The 9,882-nt window shown below is 37.0% G+C and overlaps 1 long non-coding RNA gene across 1 annotated transcript; it reads left to right on the top strand.

Moving 5' to 3' along the window:
• Positions 1–411: 411 nt before the first annotated feature.
• LOC112942658 lies at positions 412–9,611 on the top strand. The gene is made up of 3 exons (XR_003248425.1): positions 412–441; positions 7,250–7,337; positions 9,480–9,611. It is a non-coding gene; the product is annotated as an uncharacterized LOC112942658 (long non-coding RNA).
• Positions 9,612–9,882: the final 271 nt, after the last annotated feature.

The following is a 9,882-nucleotide window of genomic DNA, read 5'->3' as shown; positions in this document are numbered from 1 at the left end:
CTTGCTGTAGCTGCTCTCTCGTCATTCATTTTCTGTGGAAGCCGGCAATTTTAAAGTTATTGATTTAAATAGCAGCATTTAAAGGCGGTGCAATTTGCAAACATTTCCRGCAGCTAAGTTAGGACCTGGAGAGCATGCTGCAAGCTATAACAAAAATCCCCGTTTTTCTCATTCCCTTATCRTGTTGTCACACTCTGCATTCTTCAGATGGACTCTGAAACATCATTACATTGCTGCTATGATCTAACTTCTATTTTCCTGGGAAGTGCCATCATTTTAACAGCAGAGCTTTTATCTTTTGCTACATTCAGTCTATTTTTTTACTTGTTTTTATTTTTGTTATTTTTTTTCAGCGAGGATCTACAAATGCTGCTGCCTGCCCAGTGGGGCAAGGAGTAATCCGAACACACTGGTCCCCAGKAGAAACAAGATAAAAGAGCAGTAAGTGCCTCTCTTGCATGCACAAGGAAAAATATTCAGCTAACAGTGGTCAAAAACAAGCAGGAGAGGGTGCAGGGAGCCCTCATTTTCTGCTCTCAAGCAGTGCTGCTCAGTGGCATGCAGGACTGAAGTGCAAGGCAGAATCATAAAATCATAGAATTATAGAATCATAATGGTTGGAAAAGACTTTCAAGATCATTGAGTCTAACTGTAAGCCTTTCACAATCATGCCTGTTAAACCACATCCCTAAGGGCCTCATCTACATRTTTCTTGAACACTGCTAGGGACGCTCACTCCACCACTTCCCTGGGCAGCCTGTTCCAATGCTAGACTACTCTTTCCATGTAGAAATTTTTCCTAATATCTAAGTGTTGGTTTAGGCTAGTGCTGGTTCCTCTTGACTGCCKCAGTGCTTCCCCAGGGACAGGGATGGGGATGAGGACAGGGATGCGTCTTGTATTTCAGGGCCTGGGCTACAGCTTGCCTTGTAGATGTGGCCCTGCTGCAAGGGCACCATGAGCCAGCTGAGGAGGTGAATAAACAAAGAAACCAACCCCTCAGTAGTAACTAGCTCAAGCAGAAAGGAAAAATAAAACAATAACAAAAACCCCACCCCATATTTCCCTAATTCACAACAAACATCATGGCTTTGGAGCCAAAATGGGGACTTGGGTCCTTGCTGGGGCAGGGAGGAAGCAGGAGGCTTGAGGCACCCTCTAGGCCCTGCGTGGAGTGTTTGATGACAGGCCTTCACTTTTGTTTGAAAAGACACAGCTCTAAATCTGCACTGAGTGAAGCCTCAGACATAGGGGTGCAATCACTGCATTTTTCTAATTTGTTGGGATGCACCTTTGTGTCGGCAGGAGCACACTGATATAAACTGGTGCCATGACATGTGGGGTTTGGAGCTGCAGGCTCTGCAAGTCCTACTTGGCCTCCAAATGTGCACTGGTGTGCTAAAAAATAAACTCATTGGCTTAAATCACTTTCACAAACACCTCACGTAGTTTTAAAAAGTATTTAAGGGAGCTTAAGTACTGTTTGGAATAGGCAGGTTGTAAGTCAGTGGAGACAGGCAAATACCAGGAACCTACTGTGAACTGTTGTCATATTAATGTTTTGTTTTGACGTTATTTATATTGCTTTTGTAACAGCTTTTGCACAATCTTTGTTGGATTCAATTGCTGTTAAAATATTGCTTTGGACTAGTGTTTTCTCAARCAAACAGTACAGAACACTTGTGGAGAATTAACTGTGAGTTTTATGGGCAAGCATTCACACTTAAGGATTTACATTAAGCAGTGTGCTCATCTATCATGGAATAGAAACAAACCTCTCTCTCCCTAATATCCATAAAGAAATGCTTCCATTTTGTGTATTTAACCAACACCAGACCTCTTCTGAAGCTGCTACAGATGGTCTATACTTCACAAGAACAATATTCAATCACTAATTTTAGAAAAAGAAATTATTTTAGACAGGCAGGAACTTCCTTAAAACGAAATTAAGTAAAAATTTAAAAAAAACCCCAAAAACACATAGCATTACATTTTTACAAACACATCAGCTCGTTTGAGTGCATATATTTGAACCAAAGCAAATGCTTGTTTCCCATGTGGGTGAAGCCCACGAGTACTGGCCATAAAGGCCAAGAAGAGCTCGGTCGTTCCTATGGAATATARGACATTCATGTATCTTACAGAATTAAAAGCAAAATTTCAGTTTTGAGCCTATCCTTGCTGAAATGCTGGGGGAGAAGGCAATTCAAGGTCAGGGGTAATGTTAAATCTCACTTAAGTAGCTACAGGTTTAAGGAGTGCCGCTCCCTTCCCGGGCGATTCTGGAATTCCTTCCTCCCAGAGTCTTAGATACACACAAATGTATTTGTGAACAAGTTTGGTTTTAGTAATCTCTTCTTTCTCTGAAATGTTTGCTACAGGAGTCTGGTGTCTGCTGCACATTTCCACTACTGGTTTTAAATTGTGAGGATTTTGCCTCCGAATGCTGTTTTTATCAGGCTGCTTGCTGAAATAATTAAGTAGGCATAAGGACCACTTTAATGGTTTTGAGAGATCCTACAATGAAGATTACATTATTGCTTGATTATTTGTCCTTATGGGGCTGAGTAGACAGAGAAAGGATGATGAGAATTTGAGCTCATGAGCTCTCATGTACAGGGAAGTACAATAGCACTACTTGAAGGAAAGTAGATATAATTTTTGGCAATTGCCACACTGGTTGTAATATAGAGAGAAAAGCACTGTTTGTGCAACCTGATTTAAAAGCTATCTGAACCCTCTTCTTGTATCTGAAAGAAAAAGGTCATGACAAAATCTTAGAAAAATTAGTTAACAAGCGGCTGAGTACATTTAATAAATACTTGATCCAAACACTAGTCAGCATCATGATGTTTGAAGGATAATGCTTTATTCCAAATAGTGCCCCCCCCCAAAAAAAAAAAAAGTAAAGGAAACTATCCCCACCAGACAGGGAAGAAATTAAGAGTGACTTAATGTTCTCTCTCCAAACCCAGACAGGTAATTACCCTATCAGATAGGGTCTTCAAAAGGCTAGAGGAACTTTTGAAACATAGAAAATGGATGACATTACCTTCTTTTGGTTCCACATAATAAAGGAGTATTTAGGAAAAAGGCACGGGAAAACTGAGGAAGGCTGGACTGGAGGACTAAGAGGTCTACAAGATTCACTTGATGCTAAAACCACTCTGTAGTTGGTAATGTCTATGTAAGAACATTGCGTAGTGACTATAACTTATTCTTCAGTATGAACCTTTCACTGATCCTACCTCATATATTCAGTCTCCCTCATCAGGCCTTTCCTGTCCAGGCCATTCACAGCAAATTTTGAAAACGTACAATAATTAATTTTTGGTGTAGAAAATTTCTATTTCTTTAGAAAAAAAAAAAAAAAAAAAAGAGTTTATGAAAGAATTGCATGAAGATAATTGTAGATCTTGGAGAAACCAGTAAGACTTCTTTACTTAAAACACAGAAACAGTCTTAAGCTTTTAAATTTGGTAAACGGAATTAGAATGTCTGTTTTTTTGCAAACATTCTGTTTGAAGGGACAAAGGCAAGGTAATCTTTGGAATTTGAATCATAAGTGCCTGTCTTCCTTGAAAAATAGCTTGCAATATGTCATGCAATTTTCCTTTCCTTGCTTGGTGGAATAATGCAGTTCCTATGCCGTTGGCTATTAAACTGCTGGATAAACTCCTCTCATTGAGTCCTCTACTTTCCACCCCCAGATCTGTAAACTAACCAGGTCTGTGCTGAAGGACTGATTCAAACCCTCACAGCAGGGATGGAATGTGATTATGAAGTCTTAAAAACAGATCATCAATGCAGTTGTTCTGTAAGGAAAAAATGTTGAATATTTATGGTGCCTGTTCAGAAGCATCAATATACAAGCACTTATGAGGCTTTAAAAGGAAAATGGCCRTCTCAAACTGAGGAAGATCCCTCGATAACAAAATCTTTAGCTGTTCTCTTCTCTTAAAGAGAGAGCTGTAAACAAAAAACAGAAATAGTCAAGCAGACCGCTGTACAGAATGAAATCATAGGCCACAAAAATTTCTGTTGTTTTATATCCTGAGGGTAGCTGTATAAATAGAGTAAAGCTTTGCAATTATGCAATGTCTTTGAGCTGAGAATCCCAAATTGTTTTACAAAGGTGGGTAAGAAYGAAGCTTTTGAAAGATTTACAAACAGCAGTGGGGAATCTTCTATGCAGAGCTGTGTGAAAAAATGATTATTTTCTGTATGATTATTTGTCTGAATGAAAAAGCAAAACCAAAAAAATATGTTTGGGACAACTGAAAACTGCTTCTTCATTTTCTTGGTGAAGATGAAGGTCACAGAAATTCTTGTGTTGGTCTAAAATAAAGAATTCTGCTTTATTTTGAAAGCTGAATTCCCCTTCTCGTATGTCCTTTATTCAAACGAAGTTTTAAAACCAAAACAATAATGTTCCTTCTTTAAAACAATAATGTTCCTTCTTTAGAAATGTTGACATGTTGACTTCCAGTTTTTGCTCATTTTAATCTCATTTTGAGATCTTCCTTGAATTTGCTATAAAATCATCAATTATTTCTGTTCTCCTCCATCCCAATTAATGTAGCGCTGTTCCAACCTCCATCCTCCTCCCATTTATGCCACTAATATCCCTTCATCGTGGATTTGCATCATTGACTGGTCATACAGTGTGTTGATTGATATAACAATTCAGTCTGAAAGCAGTGTCATGATGCCTGAAATACACTTAATTGCACTGTAATCGAAGCCAAGTTTGCAGGGCATGGATTGAGTTTCATGGCAAGCAGTAACTATGGTTATTAAGAAGCCCTGAGTAATGAAGATAGTAGATGCTATCCATGCTGGGAATCATTGTGAATGTAAAATGAAGTAAGTCAAATAATCCTTGTTAAAGAATTCTTCTTAAAGCCTTACACAATTCAATTAAATAGGATATGAGAGAGAAAAGTCCCTTAAATATTCAACTGAGTACTGTTTCATTAGCTTCTAAAATTTCCGGCATGTTCACACCATCTGTGGAGTAGACTGGAAACTGGGAAGGGAAAAAAAATAAGGGAAAAATAAGCTCTTTGGCTTCTCCAGCTTCCAGGAAAGCATTGCAGTTAGCCTAGAAAAGCCTCAAGCACGTAAACGTGACCATTATTCTCCTATTGTACTTGGGGAGTACATCATGTGCCCAGCTGTCGCTGGAACTCTCTCCACTTATAGAACCTTTAATGACAGACAGTCTGGAAATGAGTTTGGCGTCTAACGTTTGTGAGCAAAAGTTCCTAATTTTAGTTGCGGTCTCCTAATTTTAAATAAACTGACAGCCACTAGGATATTGCTTCTGATGGCTTATGCTCAAGTACGATGTCTGACCATACAGTGTTGTCCTTGGGTTATCCCCTCCAGACTGGAGTTTTGGAGCAATTAAAGGCACTAATGTTAGGGAWTTCATTGCAGCTTTTACACAGGGTCTAGTGCCAGCCATGAGGCATTAGGAGCTTATTCTGGACAGGAATGGTAGCTAATAACTTGGAAGTAGTTAATGTTAAATACAGAAAAGCACACGAGGGAGGGAGAATGGAAGGACCCTTAAAGGAGTCATCTGAATAAAGGAAAGTTTTCTTCTTTGGCTTTTGAATCGACTTGGATCAGCACACATACGAATGTAAATATATACACAGGCACACATTGTATTTGTGCCCTGATTGGATTTTCAGATGTGTGCAGAGATCACCTTAACAATCTTTCTTCAAATCGAGAAACCTTTTAGTTCTTGGGCAGGAAGCAGCAAAAAATACAGGCATATGCTATAAGGGATCAACTTCTCAGACACTCTAGCAAACAAATTGCTTGGCATCTAAATGTCATAAAGTCAAGACACGTCTAGTGACTGTGACCAACCACAGCCACCAAATACTATAAGCTGTTCTTATTTCTTCACAGTCTAATAATGCTAAGACAGAAAGYTCTTCCATAGTATTTCTGGTTCCCCTTGTTGTTTATACACAKCTTAAAATTAAGAGAAAAATATTTTGTTTTTAACTATATGAATCTCTAAAGTTTGGATTCGGGTTAAAGGTATTGCAAGGTTGTTTTTAATGTGCAGGTTGCTTTCCTCATTACAACATTTGAGATAAGAGCAATTGGATTTTTTGGTTTCCTCAAACTAATTGGTTAGTGTCTTTTACAAGAATTCATATCAGTAAACTCTAATGGAGTATTCTTTGGGACTACATATATGAATAGGAAAGAACAGAATATATTTCTTTGCTAATATTCATGTTTCAGAGTGCAGATCCATTCAAGATGCACTGCTTCACTGTTCTCTTTTGTAGGAAAGTATAATGTGTTAGTGGTTTAATTTCCTCAGAAGATTTTTTTTTATTTATTTTATGGCTTTGTTTCATATTTCCTACAGCCATGAAAGACCACACAGCCATGAAAGACCACAAATAAAATATTCCTGCAAAAATGAGGACTGCAGTATCACAGAAATTATCTKAGTTAATTTGAGCACGAAACAGTTGGCAAGCATTGTATTCATTTTTAATGTGAAATATTTATTGTCTTGTTTTCTCTTGTTCTCAAGAAGCAAATGAGRTGGTGCTTTATTTTAAAAATTAAAAAAGAAATGCCAGTAACAATTTGTATTGCCATGTATGGAACTAATGTTTTTCTGCAATCCAGTAGTAAAAATTGAGTTATTTACCTAAGAAATAAAGAGTCATTATGTATTGGTCAGTGAATTATACAGCATGATATATACTATAAAAATTCCAAGTATACTAATACATTTTTAAAAAATCATATTTTCAATCACATTATTTTTATTTTCTTTTTGCATAAATATTATAGCAACAGAGTTTTCTGGCAAGAACATATATAAAAAATAGCCAGACCTTAATATGACTCTTACAGAATGTGTGTGGAAAGTGAATTTTAATTTCATTTTGTGAGCTTTCATACAAAAAATACATTCCCTGGATGCAATAAAGTACTTAAGCAGATGCTTAAGATACTTAAAGTACTTAAGCAGATGCTTAAGTCCCATTCATTTCAAAATGGATACTAAGATATTCTTTTCTAGATATGAGAAATAGTTTTAAAGTATTATATTCTTCTAAAGGTGCGTTCAATTAGTAGGATAGGTGAATTTCGTATCGGTATGTAAAACCAGAACATAGACAGTTATGTAGTGGAGGGAATAAAACATGGAAGACAGGCATCACATGAACTATATGTGTTCCTTTCAATATTGCCTTAGGTCTGAAAGTCAAAGTATAATATGGACCTGTATGGACCTGTAAATGAGCTGCAAATCAAGATTTTTTTAAAAGGAAATTACTCAGTAGGTAAGTTTAAAAGAATAAATTTTGACATGTTTGTAGTATTTGAACAGGAAAAAAAATTAGATCAGTTAGTCATAACAAATTTTTTTTTGCTAATAGTAATTTATCTACTGTAAGGAGCAGAGGGATTTCATTCATTAATAAATGTTAGTACTCGGCCTGATTGGCATTTTTTAAATAAAACATTCATTAGTTTTTAAAGATGTGTGTGCTGTTTAGCTCAGGACTTCCTTCTTTTGTAGTGGTGAGTCAAATTTTTGCTTGAGGGCAGCTGTTCTCCTGTTTAAATTCCTTGATTAAGCACATTCTTTTTTTTTTTTTTTTTTTTCCCCCTTCTTTTGGATATTTTTGGTATTTTTATTACTGTCTTTTTCTCTGCTCTAAACGAAATGTTTCTGACTGTTACCAGACTTATCCTGGTGGTAGTCAGTGGTGACCAGGGCCCACCCAGGCCTGGGCTGCAAGTACTTAACATAACTCCCCTGGGGCCTTGTCAGTACCTGTCCAAGTCATGGGCGAGTCAATACCTGTTGAGATCAACAGAAAGTATTCAGAGAGAGTTTGGCTATTTCCCTGAGAGAGGAGAATTTATATTTTTTCTGGGAATCATGACTAAATGGAGGACTGAAGTAGCTGGTGGGTGAGATAAGTGTGATAACTTCCTCTTTGAAGTTACTGCATTCTTTAAGTAAGACTCAATCTCTGATAAGTTCATTATTTGTCTTGGTAGATCAGGTGCTTTTTTATAACAAACAATATTTTTAGTTATTTTCTAAATAGAAATGGCTAAAATATCTATTCACACGTGTTCTTTTACATAGTCAATGTTTGTGTCCGGCACATCTCAGTTCTCATTAAAAAAAAAAATCATGAATTTCTATAATGTTATAGAAATGGTCAGCCTCTCAAGGGCACTAACATCACAAACTCCAGTGCTTTCTCTTTATGAATGTGGCTATACTACATAGACTTCTTAATCTCTTTTACTTCAGAAGGAAATTTGCAGTCTTTTTCTTTCTTCTATTTTTTATTTGACAATAACAGCTATTGCCTYGTATCTTTTTCATTTTTTGGTACTGAGTAATATGATACTGTTCCTGTGAAAGCAAATGGTTCTGCAAATCTCAAAAACTGAAGTGCTTTTAAAATAACCAGTGATAAATCTCTTCATATTTAGTTAACCATCAAAGTAAGGAAAACATAGCGCAGGCTTTTTAAAGCAAAGCAAGTACACAAGCCGTGGCCTTTGAGATATTTTCCCATGATTTGCTTGTACTGGAATTCTCAAGTTGAAATTCAAAAGCTGAGAATATCTTTTCTGACTTCCTGCTACTCAGAGTAATACTTTTGTATATAAGTATTCTCAGTTTGTGTAAAAAATATCAGTATCTCTCAAGGATGCTACCACTTTTTAGAGTTCCACAACATTATGGTTTTTCAGACTTTGTTTTTGTGTGTGTGTTTTAGATTCTGAACAGTTCTAAATGGTTTCAGCCATCATATAATTTAAGACTGAGTCATTCCACATTCCTACAAGAAACCTTCTCTTATGCGTGATTATATATTGTGAAAATGGATAGGCTAATTTTGCAGCATGCATTTTCTATGGTAGCTGTCCTGCTACTATTTTAGCAAGTTTTTAATCATATGCTTACTGCAACAGCCATCTCATTTATAATTGCAATTCTCAAAAGTGACTAACTTTGGCTACAATTATATACATCAACCCAAGCTTTCTCCTGCAGATGAGTGTGTAAAGTATAGAGGCTTTTGTGTGTTTGTAGACCTAAACAAAGATGGCTGAAAGAACGTGCCATACTATAGGTACTCCCATTTTGGCAAAAATGAGGACTCCGACAGGCTTTTAACAGTCAAGTGTTCCTCTCACTTTCGTTTCATTTTCTAAGGAGATTTGCGATAAAACAAATGAAAATGCTTTGCATTTATATAAGCCAAGTTGTGGGGCCAGAAGGTACATCTGCTCCAAAATATCCAAGTTTCTGCTTTTATTTTTTGCTCTGCCTTAGCAGAAGGCATACCTAAAGGGGTGGAGGGAGATTTTGCTGTTGCTGTCAGTCTAACAAGTTTTAAAACAAAATTCAACTTATATCGGTGCCTTAACTATTTGTGTTTTGTATCTCTCAGCCCTGATCTGAAGGAGAACTTGACACTTGATAGTGATCATCTGCTTGCTCAGCAAAATAGAAGGATACATTAATGGAGACTGACAAAGTAAATACTGAAGCACCAAGCCAGAAAAGGAAGAGACATGTTAATGGGGATAGAAGATGCTGTACAACATACCACTTAAAGATGCAGTGAAAAGGTTAAAGGTTATTAAGAAGCAAAGTCTCTTATCCTCAAATTCACAAGCAAGGCAGCACAGAGACTGCTACACACTGAGGAGTGATAGTTGGAAGGAAGAGAAGTCAGGYAGGCAAAAGAGGTGCAGAAAGCTTCTATGCTGGAGCTTCTTTTCTTTCTACAAAGGAACAGCTTTGGACCATCCCCATGGAGAAGATGGTACAGATAAGAAGCTCACTGGTGG

Source organism: Nothoprocta perdicaria, unplaced genomic scaffold (genome assembly GCF_003342845.1).
Source record: "Nothoprocta perdicaria isolate Ctin4 unplaced genomic scaffold, notPer1 scaffold_13, whole genome shotgun sequence".
Lineage (NCBI taxonomy): Eukaryota > Metazoa > Chordata > Aves > Tinamiformes > Tinamidae > Nothoprocta > Nothoprocta perdicaria.
This window is presented reverse-complemented; position numbering and strand designations above follow the sequence as displayed.